Source organism: Dasypus novemcinctus, chromosome 20 (genome assembly GCF_030445035.2).
Source record: "Dasypus novemcinctus isolate mDasNov1 chromosome 20, mDasNov1.1.hap2, whole genome shotgun sequence".
Lineage (NCBI taxonomy): Eukaryota > Metazoa > Chordata > Mammalia > Cingulata > Dasypodidae > Dasypus > Dasypus novemcinctus.
Window position 1 is genome coordinate 34,017,626 of NC_080692.1, and position 25,222 is coordinate 34,042,847.

The window sequence follows — 25,222 nt, forward strand, 5'->3', positions numbered from 1 at the left end:
TTTATAACAAATGAGCAACAATAAAACTAGATATATATGACATCATAACCAATGAAACAATGGGGGTAAAAGAAATACCAGGGAAACGGACTTTGGCCCAGTGGTTAGGGAGTCCGTCTACCACATGGGAGGCCCGCGGTTCAAGCCCCTGGGCCTCCTTGACCCGTGTGGAGCTGGCCCATGCGCAGTGCTGATGCGCGCAAGGAGTGCCGTTCCACGCAGGGGTGTCCCCCGCGTAGGGGAGCCCCACGCGCAAGGAGTGCACCCAAAAGGAGAGCCACCCAGCCCGAAGGAGGGAGCAGCCTGCCGAGGAATGGCGCCGCCCACACTTCCCCTGCCGCTGACGACAACAGAAGCGGACAAAGAAACAAAACGCAGCAAAAAGACACAAAAAACAGACAACCGGGGGAGGGGAGGGGAATTAAATAAATAAATAAATAAATCTTAAAAAAAAAAAAAAAAAAGAAATACCAAATGAACTGTTTGTTTCATCCATATAATCATAACTTCAAAACCCAATAATCATCAATACATAATTCAGTAACCATGTAATAGTCAGTTCTTGAATATTCAGGACCTAGAACTGTATAAATAATTAACAGTTAGCTTGGGCACAATGATTCTTAAGATTGTGAACCTCACCCTCCTTGACACATACAGACATATACACACACCAAATAGTAACAGCAGTGGCATGAAGTACTGAGAGCAGAAACTTTCAATTCTGGTAGTATTTATTTGATAATAAGGGAGAAAGGTATCCAACAGAGATTCTAATTTAACTGGGTTGGGTTGGGACCCAGGAATCAATAATTTTTACAAGCTCCCCAAAGAATTCAAATGTCTCAGGGCTTAGAGTCAAAAAAGGGAAATCTGCATTTCCCAAGCATGTTTACTCATCGCACTCTGTTCCTGTACAGGTGGTGTTAACAGGCTCAGCTCATAAATACAAGCTGACCCTAAATATTAGGTAATCATTAGCCCCAGGTGGTGCTTAGCTCTTAAACTGTATAAGACCATTTCTAGGAACAAAGCTTCAAAATAAAAAAATTTTAAAAAGGGCTTTCCATACAACAACCTTCCATGTTACCTTCAAAAGTCTTACATGCTCAGAAGGAGAATTTTTTAAAGTTACAATTACTGCTTAACTTTTACTAAAGAAAAAATACAGAGATCTCTATGAGGATATAAATGGATTTTCAAATTTCTCCTACACCTTTTCAAGTTTTGGGTATCAATTCTCTGTACATCTCAATCAAATGTTGAAATGTGCTAATTTATTCAATATATTACACAGGTCTCATTTTATTTATAAGATTACAAATAAAAAGGAGGCTATATTTTTACAAAGTTTTCTGTCTTTGGTTTTGAAGATTCAAATGAGGAAATATGTAAATATGTAAATATGTAAATGAGGAAATGTTAGACTACCAAGGAATTTTCATAAAAATATTTCTAATATAAAGAGTATAGTGGGAAGCGGATGTGACTCAACTGACAGAGTATCTGCCTACCACATGAGAGGGTCCTGGGTTCAATATCCAGGGCCTCCTGACTTGTTTGGTGAAATGGCCCATGCACAGAGCTGCCACACACAAGGAGTGCGCCCCGCAAGGAGAACCGCCCCATGTCAAAAAGTGCAGGCTGCCCAGGAGTGGGGCCGCAGACATGGAGAGCTGACACAGCATGACATAACAAAAAAGAGACACAGTTACCTGGTGATGTGGAGGAGGATGCAAGTGGACACAGAGAGCAGACAACGGGGGGTGGGGGGAGGGGAGGGGGGTAAATAAATTAAATCTCTTTTTAAAAAAAAAGTATAGGCACATCTCCCCCTGCAACATGCCTATGATCTATGTCTTAGATTGTGTATACTGTTTAACTTTTGTTTCTTAATAAACTCTTTACTCCCTAGCCTAAAAAAAAAAAAAGAGTATAGTTATTTAGATATTGTGTTTCTTTTATACTAGTTGATTGACTCTACCCTGGGCTATACAAATAACATGTAAAAAAATCATAAAACTAATGTTTTTAAAAATAATTATGAATTTTTTTCCGTGAAGTAAGTCAAGTGAGAGATCAGTATCAAGAAGCCTTCATGCCTTAAACAAAACTGCATTAGACAAAAAGCAACTGATAATTATGAGTTTTCACAAGGGAAAACTAGTGTGCCTCTATTTCCAAGTTTTTAAACACTACTGAAAACAAAAGCCTCACGTATTATCCTGTTTTCAAATCTACAAAAATCAGAAGAGAAAAGTCTCCAATCTTACTCAGAAACCCAAGTGGACCAACAAGCACTACCCAACACCTGGAAAAAAGGGGGGAGTTATCAAAACTTGTTGACGGATTTACTGATCCTTTTGGCCTGAGATGCCAAGAATCAGAATAAAATACCATCTAGAAGAACCCCAGTCTCCTGATAATGGTACTAATGTTAAAAGTTATCTAGATACTATTCAGGGCCAAGAGGCAAGAATAAGTTACCTTCTATATCATCTTGGGATCAAACAAGTCAAATGAATAACTGAAGAAAAAATATAGCAAAAAGTTATTTAAAACTAAAGAAAAAAGGAGGGGAAAAGGCAGCATCAAAAACACATTTTAAATTAAATGACCATTTTAAATTTAATCCCCAGCTAGGAAAGGAGATAAATCAAAGATTTTAATTAAATAGGCTTGTTCTGACAAAGATTTAGTTTGTAAAAGAATTTAAAACCAGTAAGTGAGACACTAATTTGTCAGTAAGTCCTATATAAATACTAATTCAGATGGTGAACAATATTCTTAAGGAGGCATCCATTAATCTACCAGAGGTAGAAAATAAGTGAAAGAGAAAAAGGCAAAATCATCTGAAAATCTAAAATCTGAAATCTACAGGGAAAATTTTTTCTGGAAATTGAAATAAGGTAACAAAAGAAAATGACCAGACCAGGAATTAATTTCTAATCCAACTCACAAAAATTTATTAATAAATAAATATATATTTGGAAAATTCACAGCAGGGGTGGGATGGGAGGAGGCAGTATTTAGAGTCTCACTCTTCTTCACATACCCCAAAGAACTAAAAGTATATGATGCACAGTGCAAGAGAGCTGGCAATCAGTATATGGGGGAGCAAATTGTACTAGTAATGTTCTATTGCTTAGTGTGTACAATGGGAATACTAGAGTTCATGTTATTCTTTTTAACTTTTTGAATGTTTGAAATAGTTTTAAATGATGCTCCCCCCCCAAAAAAAAAAAAACTGCAAAGAGAAAACAACTTACACATATTTATCTCTTTTCAGGATTAGAAACATGGCAACATAACAAAAATCATTAAAATATACATATATATTAAATATTTGGGAGGATAAAAATTTAAATTGTTTTTGGCAATATGGCAGATCAGAAGGCCAGAAAAGCCTTTCTTACATAGAACACCCAAAGGTGCCAGAAAAAATATTAAAATAATACTTTTAAGTGCATGCCTGAGGTCACAGAAAAATAAAGGAAATATTCTGAGCACAGAAAGGCCAAGAAATAAATTAGCAGAGAGGTAATCTAACACAAATATTCTCAATCCCTACCCAATGGCCTAAAATTTCAGTTTCCTCAGGCCTCATGTGGGGGAGCAGGAGACGGTATCTGCAACCTACACTGGTGGTACCTTTAGATGGGAGAATCCACAAAAAGCCAGAAACCCCAAACAAGAATACTCTCAGAGGATAAATCAAAGGAAAACACACAAGAGAGACACAGAAGAAATTAACAGGGGGAAGCAGATGTGGCTCAAGTGACTGAGCTCCCACCTACCACACAGGAGATCCGTGGTTCAGTTCCCAGTGCCTCCTAAAGAAGACCGTGAGGTGGTGTGACAGGCAGATGCAGCAAGCTGACACAACAAGGTAACGCAACAAGAAATACAAGAAGAAAAACATAATGAGAAACACAACAAAGCAGGCAGCAGAGGTTCCCGGTGCCTCCTAAAGAAAACGAACAAGACAGCAAGCTGATATCACGGACAGGCGCAGCAAAATGATGGAGCAAGAAACACAAGAAGAAAAACATAATGAGAGATACAACAAAGGAGGGAACCGAAGTGGTTCAAGCGATTAGGCACCTCCCTCCTACATCAGGGGCCCTAGGTTCAGTTCCCAGTGCCTCCTAAAGAAACAAGGAAGGGAAGCAGATGTGGCTCAGGTGATAGGGTCTCCGTCTACCATACGGGAAGACCCGGGTTTGATCCCTGGGGCCTCCTGGTGAAAAAGGAGAGCATGCCCATGCAGCAAGCCAGTGCCCACACAAGTGAGTCAGGCAGCAAGATGATGACTCAACAAAAGAGACGAAGGGGAGAGTTAAGGTAAAGCACAGCAGAGCCCAGGAACTGAGGTGGCGCAATTGACAGGAAACCTCTCTCCACATCAGAGATTCCCAGGATTAAATCCCGATGAATCCTGGAGGAGAAAGACAAGAAGAGAAAACAAAAAGAGAAATAGATACAGAAGATCACATTGCAAATGGACACAGACAGCAAGAACAGCAGGGCAGGAGGAGAGCAAGGGAGAAATAAATATTTCTTTAAAAAAGAAACAAGGAAGACAACAGACACAGCAAGTGCAAAAAATGAGGGGGTGGGGAGAAATAAATAAAAAATAAATCTTTAAAAATCTAAAAACATCTAAAATCTTCAAAAAAAAAAAAAAATAGGAATACTGTGCCAGCAATAATAGTCCAGGAGTGGTGGTGCCTTCCAAGTACCTGGTAAAATTAAGTGCAAATCCTCTCTAGAGAAACAAATTAAACCAGTCTCAAAAAAAAAAAAAAAAAAAATCCCAAAACACAAGGAGACATGTCACATCAAGACACGAACTCAGGAATCAGTATGGAAAAAACCAAACTATAGAATAACAACTACAAAGACTATATCTATGGTGATTAAAGACTACAGGTACCATTATTAGGTTCAGACTAGTAAATGATTTTTTTTTTAAAGATTTGTTTTTATTTATTTCTCTTCCCTCCCCCCTTCCCCCCCCACTGTCTGCTCTCTGTGTCCATTCACTGTGTGTTCTTCTGCGTCTACCTGCATTGTCAGGTGGCACCGGGAAGCTGCATCTCTTTTTTGTTGCATCATCTTGCTGCATCAGCTCTGTGTGTACGGCGCCACTCCTGGCAGGCTGCACTTTATTTTTCACGTGAAGCAGCTCTCTTTGCCAGGCACACTCCTAACGCATGGTGCACCCCTATGTGGGGGTGCCTCTGCATGGCACGGCACTCCTTGCACGTGGCAGCAGTGCACATGGGCCAGCTTACCACACAGGTCAGGAGGCCCTGGGGATCAAACCCTGGACACTCGATATAGTAGGGGGCTGCTCTATCAGTTGAGCCATTGTCTGCTTCTCAAGTAAATGAGTCTTTAATATGTTTAAAGAAATAAGGGTATCAAATGTATGACTAAGAAATTAAAAATCGACTAAAATTGATCCAGCTGACTTGAAAAGAAACATAACTTCTAGAAATGAAAAAAAAAATTAGAAATTCAATAGACTAAATAATGGTTTAGACTATATGAAGAGATTGTTAATAAACAGGAAGATAATTTTGGTTAATCTCTTTAGTGCTAAGTACAAAGAGAATGATGAAAAAGTTAAAACACATGAATGATAAGAGTGAGAAAACATATGCTTAGTTAGAACTCTAGAAGAAAAGAATGGGACAAAGGACTGTTGAAAGACATCAGCCCACAAAATCAAGAAACCCAACAAATCCCAAGTAGCATAAGAAGAAATAAATATCTAGGCAAACAATATGGAATCTGTGTTCATGGACAAATCACAAGAATAATAATAGATTGTTTCCACAACAACAAAGAAAGCAAATAGACAATGTAACAATAACATCAACATAGTAAGAAAAAATATCTACCAACCTGAAATGATATACCCTGCAAAAAAATAATTTGAAGAATATTTAAATGATCTGAAAAATGACATTTTAAGATAAACAAAGCCTGAGAAAGTCTACCACCAAGAGATACTGACTAAAAGAAATTCTAAGAATTCAGGTAGAAAGAAAATGATCTCAAATGGAAAACCTAATATACAAGATGGAATGATAAATCTAAATTTAAATACAGTATCTTGTGGATTAGAAAAAATAAAGTGGCACTAAAAATCATAATGATAATATAAAAGCTAGGAAGGAAACCATTATTAGTGTTCTAAGAATATGTATATGTGTATATTCTTAGAGCAACCTCCGAAAGAATAAAAGTGTGTAACTTTCAAACTAGAGGAGGGGGAAAAAATTGAAAAATGAAATACAATCAGTACTAAAGAAGCCAAAAGAGAAATGAATCCAAATATACTGGCAATTACCATAAGCACAAATGTACTAAATGTTTCAGTAGCAAATTATCACACTATATATATATTTTTTAATCAGTTATACACTACTAAAAAGAGAAACATCTAGAAAATGTAAACAAAGATTGAAAGTTTAAAAATAAAAATAAAAGCCAAAAAGGAAAACTATCAGGCAAAACCAACCAAAAGAAAGCTAGTTTAAATTTACACAGTCCAGCCAGCAAAATAAGCTAGTGCTCACTCTATAACAGGGAAGCCATGGACTACAAGAGCCTGAACTCTATCTGTCCCTTATTTCCAACAGACTCACATTCAAAGTTCACTCACAAAAAAGGAACCAGGAAAATACTATTAATCCTTTTTTTAAAATTAAAGCGTTAATATAGTACAGCAAAAAAAAAGAATCTAAACTTTAGTAACACAGCTGTAACAATCCGCAGCAGTGGGAGAAAAGACAATTTAGCTGACTTTCTGTGGTTGTTGTTCCCTAGTTTCGTGGTGATAAAAGCTGCACTTGTTTACAAAGGAACCAAGAAACTGCTGGAGGTTTGTTTTTTCCAGGAGCAAATGACACACATCTAGGATCTGGGGATCTTCAACTATCCCAAGATATGAGTGAGACATACTTTTGAAGGATGTGCGATGTTGTCATAAGCGTGACAAAAACTGACAAACAGGAAGCTTATATACTCAGTAAGAATAGCATGTTTGTCTCCAAGAGACGTTTCATTTTGAAGACATGTGGTACCACCACCCTCTTACTGAAAGCAACTGGTTTCCCTGTTGAAGCATGCTATGTATTACAGTGGGTTTGACTCAATTCAAAGCTTCTTTTATTCTCATATGATTTTATAAAGCTTTCTCACCAAGGTTACCTATACCAGAATTTCCAAGAAGAAAGAGGGTTTCTTAATGGAATTTTCCCAAAAACAGCAGTATATGGACATATGGATTCTGACTGTTGGTACTTGCATTAATACACTCTGGATTTCCCAGAGTCATATTGTCAGTTAACCAGATCAAACCCTGGAAATTGTGAGGGGTGAGCTTGACCCAGCATTTATGGACCAGTTCTACATGAAAGATGATGTTACTGCAAAGGATGTCACTCTTGAGAGTAGAATTCATGACCTGATACCAGGTTCTGGTACACCGTTCAATTCTGTGGGTATCTAATGAATGAAATGAAATCAATGAAATCAATTCACATCACTCCAGAACCAGAATTTTTTTATGTTAGCTTTAAAACAAACTGAAGTCAGATGTCCTCTGATGACCTAGATCAGGTCAAGCCACAAAAATTCATGACCACATTCTTTGCAAATCAGAGATCTAAGTGTGGCAAAGGTACTTTCTTCACCCCAGAAGACTGAAGGTTTAATAGCCAGAACAGCTATGTTCAATGATTACAACTTTGTTTTTACCAGCAACAATAGCAGAGTTGATTAAGAAAATGAATAAAATAATGAAAACAGAGAAGACAGAGAAGGTGGTGGCAGCTTTCTACGCATTGATACCGGGGGCCATGATTTACATAACCACCACACTGTAGCTGCAGTAAGCCCTACTTGTGTAAGCCCTATAGTGTAATCCCTCTGAATTATTGTATGCATTATTACATCAAGGAGATAGCTATCTTACATGAATGCTCTCTTCTGTGTTTAGGTATTCTATGTCACTCTTGCTGTGAAACTGAAGTGCATGTAGAAAAAGCCTTTTCTCATATGTAACTTTACACTTATGAAAACAATTCAATTTAGTTTATGAATAGAATATTTCTCCAGGTATCATCCAAAATTCCCCACTTCTTCCTCTTTAGGTACTAGCCTTAGCCTAACCATCTGGCACTGTTCTATTAAATTGCTGTCTGAATTGTGTATCCAGTTACCCCCGGTTTCTAGAATGTGGTCTCTACTAATGTTGCTGAAATCTATTTCTACTTCATACAGGTATTATTTTGCAACAGCAATTAAAGCTTTTCTTCTACGAGTCAAGCCCTCTCATGAAAATGATTGCAGTTATTCATTTTGTGGATTATTTTAACAGTACTGCTCTTTCCATCTGTAGTACTCTGCCAAATAAAGCAATAAAGTGTTTTCTAAAAAAAAGAAAGCTAGTTTTAGCTAGTAATACCTGACACAAAATAGACTTTAAGGCAAATGCATTAATAGCTATAAAGTGAGTCAGAAAATGTTATAAGGTGCATTAGGAAGATAATTCCATACCTGTATGTACCTTAAAAGAGAGTCTTGAGGAAATAAAGCAAAACAGGAAAAGCTATAGAAAAAACTGTCAACTCAATTACCAATGAGAAAGATTTTTAACACACTTCTCTCATCAATAGATCAAGCGTATTTTTAAAAATGAATTAGGTATCAGACTATTTCAAAAATAAAACCAATTTTTTTGGTTTAATGGACATCTCCGGGGTACTGCACTCAGAGGACTGACATGTCACATTAGATGACTAAAATGAAATAAATTTAGAAATCAATAACTAAGGGGGAAAATTTCTATCTTTCTGGAAATTTAATCACATTTCTAAAATAACACACAGTTCAAGGAAATAAATCTTGATGGAAATTATAACAAGATAACTACATTATTATATATAAACAATAAAACTGCAATGTGCAAGTAAAACAGTATTAAAGATGTTTAAATAAAAAAGCTGATAGGCTGAAAAGTTAAGAGCTAATGCAAAGAAAGTATGAGAAAAAGAAAGGAGAAGAAATCCCTAAGGTTAATTTAAAATTGTTTAAAAAGCAAAAGTACCACAGACAAGGGTGTAGGGGAAAATATGAGGAAAAGTCTCAAGAAGAGACTTTTAAAATCTGAATAGAATTGTTACAGGAGTGGGAAGCAGATGTGACTCAAGCTGCCGGGGCGGGGGAGGGGGGTAATAAATAAAAATAATCTCAAAACAAAAAAAAAATCTAATGTAATTTAGGGGAAGCAGGCTCCCAACTACCATATGGGAGGTCCAGAGCTCGATCCCTGGGCCCTTCTGGTGAAGGCAAGCTGGCCGGTGCAGGAGTGCTGGCCCGCACAGCAAGCGGTTCCGAGCGCAGAGCTGGCACAGGAAGATGATGCAACAAAAAGAGACACTGTGGAGAGACAGTAAGAGACACAGCAGATCAGGGAGCTAAGGTGGCGCAAGTGACAAAGTGCCTGTCTCCCACTCTAGAAGGTCCCAGGATAAGTTCCCAGTGCCGCCTAAAGAGAACACAAGCAGACACAGCGGAATGCAAAGCAAATGGACACAGAGAGCAGACAATGAGGCAGAGATTTAAATAAATCTTTAAAAAAGGAATTTAGGAGAGGTGAGGAGACACAGCCCAGATAAATTAATGGTAAGTGCTATAAAACTTTGAAGGCCCAAATAACTCTAGCCTTAAACAAAAAATATTCCAGTGTATAGGAAAAGAAGAAAACATCCCAAAATCAGAGAATACACTTCTTCTCAAGTATATGTGGAATATTCACCAATACCATATGGACAACAAAACAGAAAAGAATTAAAATCATACAAAGTTGTTCTCAGACCACAATGGAATTAAGACTATAGCTCTTCATAAACAGAAGATTATCTGAAAAATTCCAATTTTAGACATTAATCAATAAACTCTTGTTGCATTTCATTCTTTTTTATATATATTTTTATTTTAGTATGTCATTCATACATGAACATACATAAACAAGTATATAGTAAAACAAAAGAAACATGTATATCATCATACAGGGCTCCCATACATCATTCCACCACCACCACTTTGCATTGTTGTGAAACATCTGTTACAAACTATGAAGAGCTATCCTGCCATAACCTATTGAATGTACTGGGGTAAAGTGTAAACTACAATGTAAACTATTATCCATGTGGTACAGCAGTGCTCCAAAAGGTATTCACCAAATGCAATGAATGTGCCACAATGATGAAAGACGTTGTTGATGTGGGAGGAGCAGGGTGAAGGGGGAACATGGGAACCTCTTATATTTTTTGAATGTAACATTTTTTGTGATCTATGTATCTTCAAAATTATATAACTTTTTAAAACAAAGAAAAGGAAAGAATATAATGGGAAGATTTTACAATGAAGAAACTTAGGAAAACTGCATTTAAAATTACTACTACTAACTATAGCCCATATCTTGCACTTGGTGTATTTTTCCCCAAACCCACCGATTATTAACACCCTGTATCAGTATTATATATTTGTTATAGTTCATGAGAGAACGTTCTCATGTTTGTTCTGTGAACCAGAGTCCATCTTCCACCACTGGATTCCCTGTGTTATACAGTCCCATGCTTAACATAATTCATTAAAAGTATACCTTCAATCATTCTTAAATATTCATCACAAAGTTGTGCTGTCATCACCTCAGTTGATTTTATCATCTTCATTACTCCAAAAGAAAAAACCCCATACCCATTTATAGCTCCCTATAGTTGTCCTTTAGAATTTATGTATCTTCTTTGCCATTGTTGTAAAAATATTATAATATTACTTTTTATTTATCATCCAAAAGTTAATTTTCCCATGTATCATCATATTCTTAACACTTTGGAAAAGAATATCCCTATGTTTATACTATTAAACACAATCTTCATCCACCATGAAATCACCGTTAAAAAAATCCCTAGATTATTCTTTAGCTTCAACTGACACTTATATCCACAGACTATCCCTTTCAACCACAATCACATTTATAAATCAACAGTGTTAGTCACCATAGTGTATTACCACCAGCTCTACTCATGTCTACACTTTTACAATAAAGCTTTTAAAAATTCTTTGTAAATTAAGCATCAACTCCCATTCTCAACCCACATTCTATACTCCAGAGTTTACTTCTATGAGACTATTCATTGTATTTAGTTCATATTAGTGAGACCATACAATATTTGTCCTTTTGTCTGTCCTCAAAGTTCATTCATGTTGTCACATGCACCCCAATTTCATTTCTTATTACAGTTGAATAGTATTCCATTGTATGCATATACCACATTTTATCATTCATTGGTTGATGGACACTTTGGGTTGCTTCCATATTTCAGCAACAGTAAATAACACTGCTATGAACATCAGTGCGCAAATGTCAGTTCAGGTCCTTGCTTTCATTTCTTCTAAATATAATCCTAGTAACGGGATAGCTGGATGATACAGTAACCAATACCCTTTTTTATTTAAGAAGGTACCAGATACTGAACCTGCGACCTCATGCAGAGCAGGCTCTCAACCACTGAGCTGCACCTGTGCTGCACCAATACCCTTTTTATGTTTTCCTATCTGGTTGCGTTTCTGTCTTTTCAGTGAGGTGCTTCGCCACATGGGGCCCTGCGCCTCACCACGCAGGTCTAAGAGGCCATTCTTCTTTTTTTTTTTTTTACCACGAGGTCCCAGAGATCGAACCCAGATCCTCCATATGGTAAACGGGAGCACAACTGCTTGAGCCACAGCTGCTTCCCACACCACTACACTTTTAAATACATCTGCACAGTAAATGATTAACTCTGCCAAGGAAAAAGTCCTGCTTTTGTCCTCAACTTCAGGGAGTAAATCTGTAAGCCCTTTGAAGGTCTTCCCTGATAAATAATATCTCTGTTTACCTGGGTACCATGGGCCAAATGAGATACTCTATGCTAACAATATGACTTACAGTGAAGACTTTGGGTCACCTGGTATCAGGTCAACACAAAAGAGGCTAGAGACTAAGTTCTGACATTGTATACATGACCAAGCCCCAATAAAATCAAGGGACACCAAGGCTCAGATGTGCTCTCTATCTGGCAATATTCCCTGTTAATTATCACACATAATTTCTGGAAGAACAAGTTCTGTCTGCACACCTCCACTGGGAGAAGACAACTGGAAGCTCTGCACTAGGAAATTCCTGGAACTCTGCACTATGCACACAGTCCTTTGGCAGATTTTAATCTGTATTCTTTTGTTGTAATAAACCATAACTGTAAGTTTAACGGCTTTCAGTGAGTTCTGCAACTGGTATCAGAAGTGAAGGTGATCTTAGGAACCCTGAACTTCACAACACAGGTCAAATAAAATATTTTTAATTGAATGAAATGGAAACACAACATATCACATTTTGTAGGATACAGCTAAAAAGTGTTTGAAAAGGAAAATAATAGCATCAAATATTTTTTTAAAGATTTATTTATTTCTCTCCCCTTCCCCCCCACCCTGGTTGTCTGTTCTCTGTGTCTATTTGTTGCGTCCTCTTTGTCCGCTTCTGTTGTTGTCAGCAGCATGGGAATCTGTGGTTCTTTTTGTTTCGTCACCTTGTTGTGTCAGCTCTCCGTGTGAGCGGCACCATTCCTGGGCAGGCTGCACTTTCTTTCGCACTGGGCGGCTCTCCTTATGGGGCACACTCCTTGCACGTGGGGTTCCTCTACGCGGGGGGACACCCCTGCATGGCAGGGCACTCCTTGCCCACATCAGCACTGCACATGGGCCAGCTCCACACAGGTCAAGGAGGCCTGGGTTTTTGAACCGCAGACCTCCCATGTGGTAGGCAGATGCCCCAACCACTGGGCCAAATTCACTGCCTAAATATTTATATTAGAAAAGAATAAAGGTTTTCATCAATGATCTACACTTAAACCTTAAAAACCTAGAAAAAGAATAAATTAAAATCCAAAGCAAGGTGAAAGAAATAAAGATAACAGTAGAAAGCAATGAAATTAAAAACAGAAAAACAACAACAATAATGAAACAAAAAGTGGGTTCTCTGAAAATATCACTAAAAATGTTAAAACTCTAGCTGGGGAGGGAAGCAGCTGTGGCTCAATCAGTTGGGCTCTGGTCTACCACACAGGAGGCCCTGTGTTCATGTCCCAGGGCCTCCTTGTGAAGGCGGGCTCTCCCTCACGCTGCGGAGAGTCTCCAGCCTGCAGGCGCCACAGAGAGCCAACTCAGCAAGGTGACACAACAAAAAGGGAGACAAGCAAAAATGTAGGCGAACACACAGCGAATGGATATGGATACAGAGAGCAGATAGCAAGCAAGCCGCAAGGGGGATTAAATAAATAAAAATACAGACACAGAACAATACACAGCGAATGGACACAGAAAGCAGAAAGCAAGCAAAAAGCTTCAAGGGGGGTTAGGTTGAAAAAAAACAACTCTAGCTGGGGAAACGGATGTGGCTCAAGTGACTGGGCTCCCACCTACCATGTGGGAGGTCCAGGGTTCAATTCCCAGGGCCTCCTGCTGAAGGCAAGCTGGCCCACACAGAGTGCTGGCCCATGCAGCAAGTGGCCCAAGTGGAGAACTGGTGAGGCAAGACAAGGCAACAAAAAGAGACACAGAGGAGAGACAGTAAGAGATTCAGCAGACCAGGAAGCTAAGGTGGCATAAGAGATTGGGCACTTCTCTCCTGCTCTGGAAGGTCCCATGATCGGTTCCTGGTGCTGCCTAAAGAGAAGACAAGCAGACACAGAAGAATGCACAGCAAAAGGACAGAGAGCAAACAGAGAGGGAAGTGGGGAGAAATTAATAAATAAATCTTTAGAAGTAACAACAATAAAAAAAAGCTCTAGCTGAAGTGACCAAGAAAAAAAAAGAGAGAAGTTACCAAAATCAGGAATGAAAGAGGAACTATCATGACAGACCATATAAATATTAAAAGCATTAAAAAAAACTATTATGGCAACTTTACCCCCCAAATTTGACAACTTAAGCGTACAAACTACCAAAGCAAAATCCAAAGCAAGGTGAAAGAAATAAAGATAACAGTAGAAAGCAATGAAATTAAAAACAGAAAAATACAGAAAAAAACACAATGAAACAAAAAGTGGGTTCTTTGAAAATGGCAATAAAAATGTTAAAACTCTCACATGAAGATAATCAGAAGCAGATGATCTGAACAGTCCTTACCTATTTAAAAAAGAAATTAAGTTAAAGAAAAAAGCTTCCAATAAAGAAAGCTCCAGGTCTACAGGGCTCCACCACTGAACTGTGAATTCTACCAAATAATACCAATTCTACACAAATGTTTTCAAAAAATACAAGTGGAGGGAATAAATATTCTATAAATTTTATGAAGCCAGCAATAGTTAAACTGCAAAACTAAAAAAGGGTATTTTTTTTAAATGACCAATTATCTTTTATATACAGATAAAAAAATCCTTCAACAAAATTTTAGCTAATCAAACCCTACAACATATAAAATGCACAATATATTTTGCATTTAGACTAAGCGGGGTTTATCCCAGGATACAAAGCTGGTTCAACTTCAACATCAGAACATTAATGAAATTCACTAGAACCACAGACTTAAGAAAAACCAGATTATCATTCTCAAAAGATACAGAAAAAGCATCTGATAAAATGCACTATCCATGCATTAATAAAAAGCTCTCAGCAAACTAGGAATAGAAGAGAACTTCCTTACCTGATAACATGCATCTATGAAAAATTCTGGAGCTAACAATATATTTAATGTTCAATGACTGAATGCTAGATATAGAACAAGGCAAAGATGTTTGTTTTCATCATTCCAATTCAACATTCTACTGCAGGTCTTACCCAGTAGAATAAGGAAGGGGAAAAAAAACAGACTGGAAAGAAATAAAATTGTCTCTATTTGCAGATCACCTGGTTATCTAGGTATAATATTTTTTTAAGGAGGTACCAGAGATCAAACCCAGGACCTTGTACATGGAAAGCAGGTACTCAACCGCTGAGATGCATCCACTCCCCAGTATAACATTTTTTAAAATCTGTAAAAGGCTACTAGGACCAATAAATGAGTTCAGCAAGATCACAGGATACAAGGCTGATTTTTTTTTTTATTTCTATACACTAACAAGGAATAACTGGAAATTAGAAGTATTAAACCAGTATAATTTACAATAGAATCATGAAACATGAAATATTTAGGTATATAACTAACAAAATATGGGCAGGATTTGAATGTTGCAAACTACAGATCACTGATGAAAGAAATCGAAGATAACAAATAAAGAAAAGAAATGCCGTGTTCATGGATTAGAAGACTCAATATTGCTTATATGCCATTTCTCCTAAAATTGATCAATAGAGTCACAATCCTAATCAAAATCCCACCAGGGTTTATTTTAGAAATTGACAAGCTGACTCTAATATTCATTTGAAAAATCCAAGCAACTAGAGTGGTCAAAGCAATTTTGAAAAAGAAAAATAAACTTAGAGAACTCATATTACCTGATTTTAAGACTCATTATAGGGAAGCAGATGTGGCTCAAGGAACTGAGCTCCTGCCTACCACACGGGAGGCCCCTGGTTCAGTTCCCAGTGCCTCCTAAAGAAGATAACAGGCTGGCGTGACAGGCAGGCACAGAAAGCTGATGCAACAAGACGATGTAAAAAGAGACACAAGACGAGAGACACCACAAAGCAGGGAATGAAGGTGGCTCAAGTGATAGGCACCTCCCTCCCAAATTGGAGGTCCCAGATTTGGTTCCTTGTACCTCCTTAAGAAACAAGGGGGAAGCGGGTTTGGCTCAACAGATAGAGCATCCACCTACCACATGGGAGGTCCAGGGTTTGATACTCAGGGCCTTCTGACCCATGTGGTGAGCTGGCCCACCAGCAGTGCTGATGCACAGGAGTGCCATGGCACGCAAGGGTGTTCCCGGCATAGGGGAGCCCCACACGCAAGGAGTGTACACCTCAAGGAGAGCGACACTGCATGAAAAAAGTGCAGCCTGCCCAGGAGTGGCACCGTACACATGGAGAGCTGACACAGCAAAATGACACAACAGAAAGAGAGAGATTGCTGGTGCTGCTGACAAGAAAACAAGCAAACACAAAAGAAAACACAGGCGATGGACAGAGAGAGCAAACAACTTGGGGCGAGGGGCAGGGAAGGGGAGAGAAATAAAAAATAAATCTTTAAAAAAAAAAGAAACAAGGAAAGACAGATAGGAAGTGCAAACAATGAGGGGGGGGCAGAATAAATAAATTTTTAAAAAGACTCACTATAAAGCAATAGTAATCAAGACAATGAGTTTTTGATGAAAGGATAGACACACAGATCAAATGAAGAATCCAGAAATAGGCCTATACAGTCAACTGATTTTCAGTAAAGGTCAAGACATTTCAATGGAGAAAGGACAATCTTTTCAATAGTCTTAGCCCTATGAGCTAAGAATGGTTTGCACATTTTTAAAGGGTTGGGGGGGGAAGAATATGAAAAAAAAAGAAAAGCATACAAGAGACTATGGATGGGCTGCAAAGAGTAAAATAATTACTATCTGAGCCTTTAGAAAAAAAAAAATATTCCAATCCCTGCCTCAAAGCCTTACTACTCAAAGTGTGGTCCATAGACCCCATAGCCCCAGCAAAATCTCAGGCTGCCCCCCTAAAGCTACTAAATCAGGATTTGCATTTTAACAACAGAATAAAACCAAAGTATTCCCTTTTCCTTGTAACTCTGTCTTTGTAACATCAGAAAAAACTAGGTAATACATAGTAACGGAAGTAGTATAGTAACTCTAGGAACTCTAAAAAATACTTGTGGGAATACAAAAGTTACTTCTAGAAAGCATTTCACAAACTGCTCCTAGTTCAAGTCAGTAACACCATCAATTAATCTCAATCATACTGTGGCTGGCCCTATTTTCTGAACCCAAAATTATAACTGACAGTCTAACATCTAAATAAAGTATTTTAAGTCATTCCCCCAATGTGTCAGGGATGAATGTCATTAACAAATACACTAAAAATTACAAAGCTAAGGTGTTCCAAGGTTAAGAAATATCTCCCCAATTATTTCATTCAAACCTCTCCATCAAAGACCAAAGTTAGTACCAAAATTTCCCAAACCTTTATATACATATGATAGCCATTTATTTGAGCCTCCCAGAATGACTAGAAATGACAATCCTGCACGTCTTGCCACAAATCATGTGTTTGACTGGAAATTAAGTACAAGTATTAGCTATAATTTAATTGTCATTGTGTTTCCTCTTTGGAATGAGGGAAAAGAACATATCACATATATTTAACACAATTTAAATAAGATGACAAATACTACAAAACACAATGATTACTCTATGATCAAGAGATTTGTATTTGCTTCCATCAGTACAAATCTCCCTGCTATTAGCACCCATTCAGCAACTGACTGGTAACACAGAGGTTTGGTCCTAGGACCTTCCCTCTGTCTGTGAGCGCTCACAAATCCAACAATATTTTTAAAAGTAAATGCTGGGAAACGGACTTTGGCCCAGTGGTTAGGGCGTCCGTCTACCATATGGGAGGTCCGCGGTTCAAACCCCGGGCCTCCTTGACCCGTGTGGAGCTGGCCATGCGCAGTGCTGATGCGCGCAAGGAGTGCCGTGCCACGCAAGGGTGTCCCCGCGTGGGGGAGCCCCACGCTCAAGGAGTGCGTGCGCCCGTGAGGAAAGCCACCCAGCGTGAAAAGAAAATGCAGCCTGCCCAGGAATGGCGCCGCCCACACTTCCCGTACCGCTGACGACAACAGAAGCGGACAAAGAAACAAGACGCAGCAAATAGACACCAAGAACAGACAACCAGGGGAGGGAGGGAAATTAAATAAATAAATAAATCTTTAAAAAAAAAAAAAAGTAAATGCTGAAAATATTAACTATAATATACTTCTATTTAACTGCTCAGTTCCAGTATAAAAGTACGGTTTTAGAATGGTTACTCCTTTCTCCCATGGGAAACAACTTTATCAATGTTCATGTGTAGTTCCTTTTGCCTTTAGTTTTAAAGACACCACTCATTACTTAGGAAAGCACCATAAGGTCCCCCACCCACTTCAGTGAGGTTGTTTCATATATTTTTTTACATAATTAGATTACTCTGTCACAGTCTGCACTCCATCCTTATTTTCCAATCAAGTTGTGAAGCTGTCACTTATGCCACTATCACTAATAAATTAATGAAAGCTTAGAACACGTATGATTATATTGCTTTCACCTTCACTTTGATCTTTCTATAAAAATGAGAATGATATGGATTCATTTACTCAACTCAGTCTTTCTTACTGTAAGGAGTTTAAACAAGTCAAGTCAGTCTATTGAACAGTATCTGCTTATTGCAGATAAATGGTTTATTGTAATAAATGTATTGTGAATAGTATAAGAATATCCAACAAGTAATAGTAGCAGAAGATCCAATACCAACATGCTGGAACTTGGCTAGATGAGAGGATATAAATAAGATATGAGCATAAAGGTTCCATTTTCTGAATGCTTGTGTGAATCCAAACTAAAATCTCTGCATATGCTTGGAATTCATCTATCATAATTAAGATTCCAGACTGTACTATGTAAAAATCCTTCTAGTTGATAAATATCATATTACTCTTCAGCCATGCTTCATGCATTCAGGTTTTTAACGCAAAAAGCAAAGCCCTTTTTGCTTCAGTTTGCTGTTCTGTAATGACTGGCTCATTTTTAGTGGTCATTAAGATTGGTACCTAATCGTCATTCTGCACATTTCCCCAAGGACAGCTATCCCATATACCCAAGAAAAGGAGTAAGAAACAGCGTTTATAAGAAATATGTAAATGCTAAACCTAAAATGCAACAACTGGGTGTCACGTAACATGTCTTAGTGATAATGTGGCAGGAGAATGGGGCTCTTGCTTGGGTCTTTTCCACAGCAGCTATCCTACATCATCCAGGTTACAGTCTCACCATCTGCTTTATGGGACTCTGCAGTAAAATAATAGACCCCAGAGAACCAGGAGAGGGGCATTTACGGCATTCAGAGATGGAGCATTAAAGGCAATCTGAAGGGAGTGGAAGCTATTGAGCCCTGCTCAGAGAACACTATACACGGATACGATTCTGAAGAACTACAGCAACCAGATCTCACCAGAAATGCCCTTCTGCAAACTCAAGCTCATCAGTCAGCATCAAGGGAGGGGAAAAACCCTAGAGAGAGGAAAGAAAACATCACTGGGTACATGTGTATTAAAATGGAAGTTCCTCCAAGGGAAAATCCACCTTGTAGCTAGGGTTATGATTTTCTTAGGATTTCATTTGGACCAGATGAAGGGACAAAACTGAGGAAATTTTAACATTAAGTGAATACTAATTTGTACCCCTTGGTACAAGTTCAGTGCGAAATGAGACTGGAATGATTTGCCCTCCATAAATATAACACACTAGATACGGAAAGAAATTTGAAATTGACTCTGGGTATTAGAAAGAAAGTACTAACCAAGAAAAAGTCCAAGCTAAAAATATTCCCAATAAACTTTTTAATTTTCCAATAAAAATATTAATCTATGATATAGATAATTTTTAAAGAAATCTGCATACTTTAATGGTTTTTGTGTGTCATTTTTCAAAATAATTCTATGGCTTCGAAATTTCCAAAAACTTTACATAACTTGTATAGTTCAATGGAAAGCACTGGTTAGGCAATGAATTTCAACTAGGCTATCAAGAATTATTTATCTGAAGGAACCTGGGGCTGAGAGTAAGTGGTAGAACTGAGATTTGAATCTAGATTTGTCTGATTGCAAGGGATGTACTCATTTTTATTATGCCACAAAAATAAGTCTCATATATCAGCCAGGCTAATAGGTTTATCATTTAAAACTATAGATTATGTCAAAGTTTTCAATTCTGCCTCCAGTCACATAATGAAGCTCATTTTAGCTGAAAAAACATTCATTCTCAAATAAATGAACTTAAAAAAAAAAACAGAAAAAAAGGATTTTTATCTGAAATAGAGAGGTGAGATAAGACCATTTATAGCACTAAAACATATAATATAGAGTTTCTGACTGTTACAATTAGGTAAATAATTTTATGAAATCAGACTGAAACAGTAAAAGCCAAATGCTAAAGGCCCTGAATGGCATAATAAGCTGTTAGAACTTAATAAGGAACTATGTTTAGGGTTGCTACTTTTAAGACAGAGTTAAACTTTTATAAAAGTGTACAGCATAAAATGTAATCCATAATGTAAACCACTCACCACAGTTAGTAGCAATGCCTCAGTATTTATTCATTAATTGCAACAAATGTACCATACTCCTATAAGTTGTTATCACTGGGGAAAACGTGAGAAGGGGAGAGCGTGGGATAAAGGGAATCCCTATATTTTCTATGTGACTTTTCTGTAACCTAAAGCTTCTTTGAAAATAAAGTAAAAAAAATAAGACACTGGGGGAACATACAGAAGAAACTGTCACTGTGCATAAAAGATAACATATCTTATGATGATGAAAGACAATGAAAATTTTTTTGTATTTTATTTGTTTTTTAATTCTTTTTTTATTTTTTTGGCCTTCTGGGGGAGGTTTTGGATTGCAGAAGGGTCAAAACTGTGGCAGGTGTCAGCAATGGGGGGATGTGTGGGAAGGGCTGCACCTAGAACATGCCTATATGGAATATAAGTATATTCCAGCAGTCATGGGGTGTTGTCTCAGTAGATGGAGACCCACACAATAACTGAAAGAATACTGAATTCCCACCCTGGGAAGTCATGCTACATTCTCCAGGCCCTTAACAAAGATGGTTGTTGTACTTACAAACCTTGTTCTTGTGAAACTGAAACTTAGCCTAGTATTATATGTTGCCTAAGAGTTACCTCCTGAAAGCCATCTTGTTGCTCAAATGTGGCCTCTATCTAAGCCAAACTCAGCATTTAAACTCACTACCTTCCCCTCAACATGGAGCATGAATCCCGAAGATGAGCCTTCCCAGCACAGAGGGATTACCATGTGCCAACTAGCAAATCATTTAGAAAAAGACCTTGACCAAAAAGGGTAAATATTAAATACAAATGAGTTGTTACGGCTAAGAGACTTCAAAGTGAATCAGGAGGTCATTCCAGAGGTTATGTTTATGTATATCTCATCAGGATCTCACTGATTCCCACAGTAAGCAGTACCTCAAACAGGAATGCTCCTGAGGGCTCTAGAGACATCCAGATGCTGTAGGCAGGGCAAACAATCTCAGGAATTCAGCACCCTGTCAGTGGGCCTTAGAATATATGTTCCCAGAGTTAGACTCATTTATAATTTCCCTATACATGAATCTTCTGCCCCTTTTATCTGGACCTATAATGAGCACCATACCCATTAAATATGTGTCCCAGAGACTTAAATTTTCTACCTGTTCATATGCCAGTTTGAGCCCTGAATCTCAGCAGAGTTGCAGCCAACACCTACCCTCCAGTTCATCAGGCTCGCCCAGAACAACAAACTTAAGGATAATGGACAATGTCCATCCCAAAAAACAGAGTATCTACAACTGCAAGCAAGACAGGCCCATCCATCTGCCCCACAGGATCAAAGCCCCCTCTCAATCGGAAGCAGAGTGGGCATCACCATCCCAAAATTCTCAAGATCGAGGAATGAACAAACATAAGAGGGGAATGCAACTATGGACTAAAGTAGACAAGATTATCCTAGCAATGCAAGATCTTGAAAACTGATACAACAGTGGTCATCAGAGGTTCTGAGGGGTGGGAGAAGGAAGAACAGGTGTAACGTGGGGCATTTTGGGGACAATGGAATTGTTCTGAATGAATGACTTACAATGACAGATACAGTCCATAAAACATTTTATCAAAATGTTTAAGAATGTGTGATGCAAAGTGTAAACTATAATGTTACCTATTGACCATGGTTAGGAGCAATGCTTCAATATTTGTTCATTAATTGTAACAATTGTACCACACTAATGAAAGATGTTGTCAATGGGGAAGAGTACAATGGGGGAGGGGGGAGGGTATTTGGGGATTCCCCTATACTTAGAATCTATCATTTATCGAATCTAAAGCTTCTACAAAAATAAAATTTTTTAAATAAGTGGGTGGATAGGGAAGTTATAAACTTTTTGTTCTAAACACTGGCTAGTATAACAGAAAACATCAGACCACTAGCAGAATACAGACTTCAGCATGCAGGGAAAATAGAAAACACCTGAATGAAAAACATTTTCTGCTGGGATATTACAAACATTTTCCATATTAAAATGAAGACCATTTGACAGGCTTGAGAACCTTCTCTTAACAAAGTCATTTAAAAATGAGACCATGAAGTAAACTTCTTGACTACTTCTGCATTATACTTTAGACTCTTTATCAAAATAAATACTGGGGAAACGGACTTGGCCCAGTGGTTAGGGCGTCCATCGACCACATGGGAGGTCCGCGGTTCAAACCCCGGGCCTCCTTGACCCGTGTGCAGCTGGCCCATGCTCAGTGCTGATGCGCACAAAGAGTGCCCTGCCACGCAGGGGTGTCCCCCGCGTAGGGGAGCCCCACGCACAAGGAGCGCGCCCTGTAAGGACAGCCGCCCAGCGCGAAAGAAAGTGCAGCCTGCCTAAGAATGGCGCCGCCCACATGGAGAGCTGACACAAGATGACACAACAAAAAGAAACACAGATTCCCGTACTGCTGACAACAACAGAAGTAGACAAAAGAAGACCACGAAGCAAATAGACACAGAGAACAGACAACCAGGGGGGGGGGGGGGGGGGAGAAAAATAAATAAATAAATCTTTAAAAAAAAAATACTGGGTGTTGTTTTGGTTGGTCTGTTTTTTTTGTTTTTGCAGTTAATCTACTTTAGAAACATAATGGTTACCTAAAATTATTTACCAATGAAGTATCTAAACTCAACTAGCAATGCAGTATATTTTGCATGGGTTTTTATAAGCATGATATTTAAGTCCATTTTAATATGCTTTGGGAAATACACAGAGTATATGATAAGCATCTTGTTTGAGCCAGACTGCAACTTCACAGAGGAGAAATCTCTATACAGTAATTATTTTGAATTCTCCAATTACACAGTCCTTTGGCCCCTAATTTATTTAGGATTCAAGGTGTTCTATTTTGACCTAATTAAGAGAGGATAAAAAAATCTACTTGATATTGAAAAAGATTTAAATATATGTGGCTATAGCTCCACTTTGCTATGGTATGAACATCTGCTATTTAATAAAAATCAAGAAAACCAGTACCAGGTTGTTACATGCTATTCACCAGTTTCCTCACAAATGTAATTTTATTGCTGTGCTTGACCTGATTCCACTTTTAATGCTCTCCGAAAAATAAATTTTAAGTGGAATAAAGCGTAGAAGATAAGCTTCATTTTAACTAAGAGGGAACTAAGGCAAATAAACATTACATATAAGGTGTTAAAAATTCTTACGCCAGGAAAGTAAAATTATCTCATATTTAGACTAGACTCAAGTCATTTTATGTAATTTATATTATTAGGTAAAGATAAAATAATAAATTTTCAAAAATCTTCACAAACTCAATCTGCCATGTATACTCAATCTAAAACCAATTTCCCATGACAAAAATATTCAGAAATATTGTTTCAATAAATCTAGACTGAAGGGATAAATTTTCACTCTTTACAAAATGTAATTACACACAATGATGATTAAGACAACATTTCGAATTGAGTCATAAAAACTAAATGAACCAAATCAATACTATTTCATAAATCACTTCATGATCCTTGAATTTACTTACATAGCCCTATATAATTAAAAGACGTCATTGACACACATAAGGTAAGGATGAATAACACCCAACTACGATGAATACATATCCTCAATTTTAAAAGATAATATTTAAAACCATAAAAGTTAGTGTGTTTTTTTTTAAGTACCAGGCCAGGCATTGTGTCTGGGACCACATATGTAGGAAGTCAGCACTCAACCACTGAGCCACATCAGCTCCCCTAAGTTGGTTTAGAATTTTTTTATCTGGTAGTTTGGTGATAAGATAACCAGAAAATCATTCTTTTACAAAATACCTAGAACCCTTGGTTAACCTTTTGTCTGACTTCTACATATACACAAAATAAGAACACATAAATACCCCTTTAAATGTAGAGCTAAGTTATCATAGAAAGAAGGAATCTCTAGAGACCAAAAAGGAACAGAAAGTAAAACACAGTAATATGCTTTACTTGATGCTGCAGCAACCCGGAATTTTTTAGATCTCAGAAACTGAGGGAAACAGAGGGACTTCTATTTAAATGGCAAAGCAGGGAAGAAAATGAGGCCTAGCACACAGGAAGTGTGATGATAGAAAAGCATCCTGTAGAGAGCACAGGCCCTCAGAGTATGATGGAGTAGAAAACTGTGTCCACTGGCAGAGGAGAGCAAGAAATTTTTATGTTATGGCTAAGACTCTGAAAAGGTAAGAAAAATCACCAAAGACTTAGTAAACTACAAGACTGCAAGGTTTAAAGATTAAATATATTCTGCTTACATGGTGCAGGTATTTTTTATTCTAAAAATGAAATATAAAAAGTGATCTCTAGAGTGGATGTGGCTCAAGGAGTTGGGAACCTGTCTCCCACATGGGAGGTCCCAGATTCAGTTCCCGATTCCTCCTGAAGAAAACAAGCAGATGCAATGAGCAGACAACAAACAGAAACAACAAATAGACAAACAAGGAAGCCATCCTGCATGGGGGGGGGGAGTGATCTCTGCTTGTTACACAGTGATGACAACACGGCTGTATACTTTTGTCAAAACTCAAACTGCACAATTAAGATCTCTGCATTTTATTGTATTTTAAGTTACACTTCAATTTAACAAAAAGTAAAGTGATCACTGGTAATAACTCTAGAGAGCTTGGCAAAATAAATCAAAACCTCTCTGGAGATATGCCCCTATGAAGCCACTCAGTGTTCCCACAGAAATTCCTTTAAAGAGCAGCTCACAGTCTGAAACTATTCATACAAAACCCAAGAAAACATTTCACCATATGCAAAAGTCAGCAGATACAGCAGAAGTGCATTTATAAGAACTTCAGATAATTGAACAATCTGACAGAGATGTTTAAAATTAAAACATATAAAAAATAGAATAAAATGATGACAGGAATAAGACAAAAAGTAACAAAA

General features: G+C 37.8%; 1 protein-coding gene and 1 pseudogene across 1 annotated transcript in view; one reads left to right on the forward strand and one right to left on the reverse strand.

Moving 5' to 3' along the window:
- Window positions 1–25,222, reverse strand: part of LRP6 (LDL receptor related protein 6) — a 189,593-nt gene that overhangs the window by 123,227 nt on the left and 41,144 nt on the right. The gene's annotated exons all lie outside the window — the stretch shown is intronic.
- On the forward strand, window positions 7,054–7,798 carry LOC139437063 (S-adenosylmethionine decarboxylase proenzyme pseudogene; annotated as a pseudogene).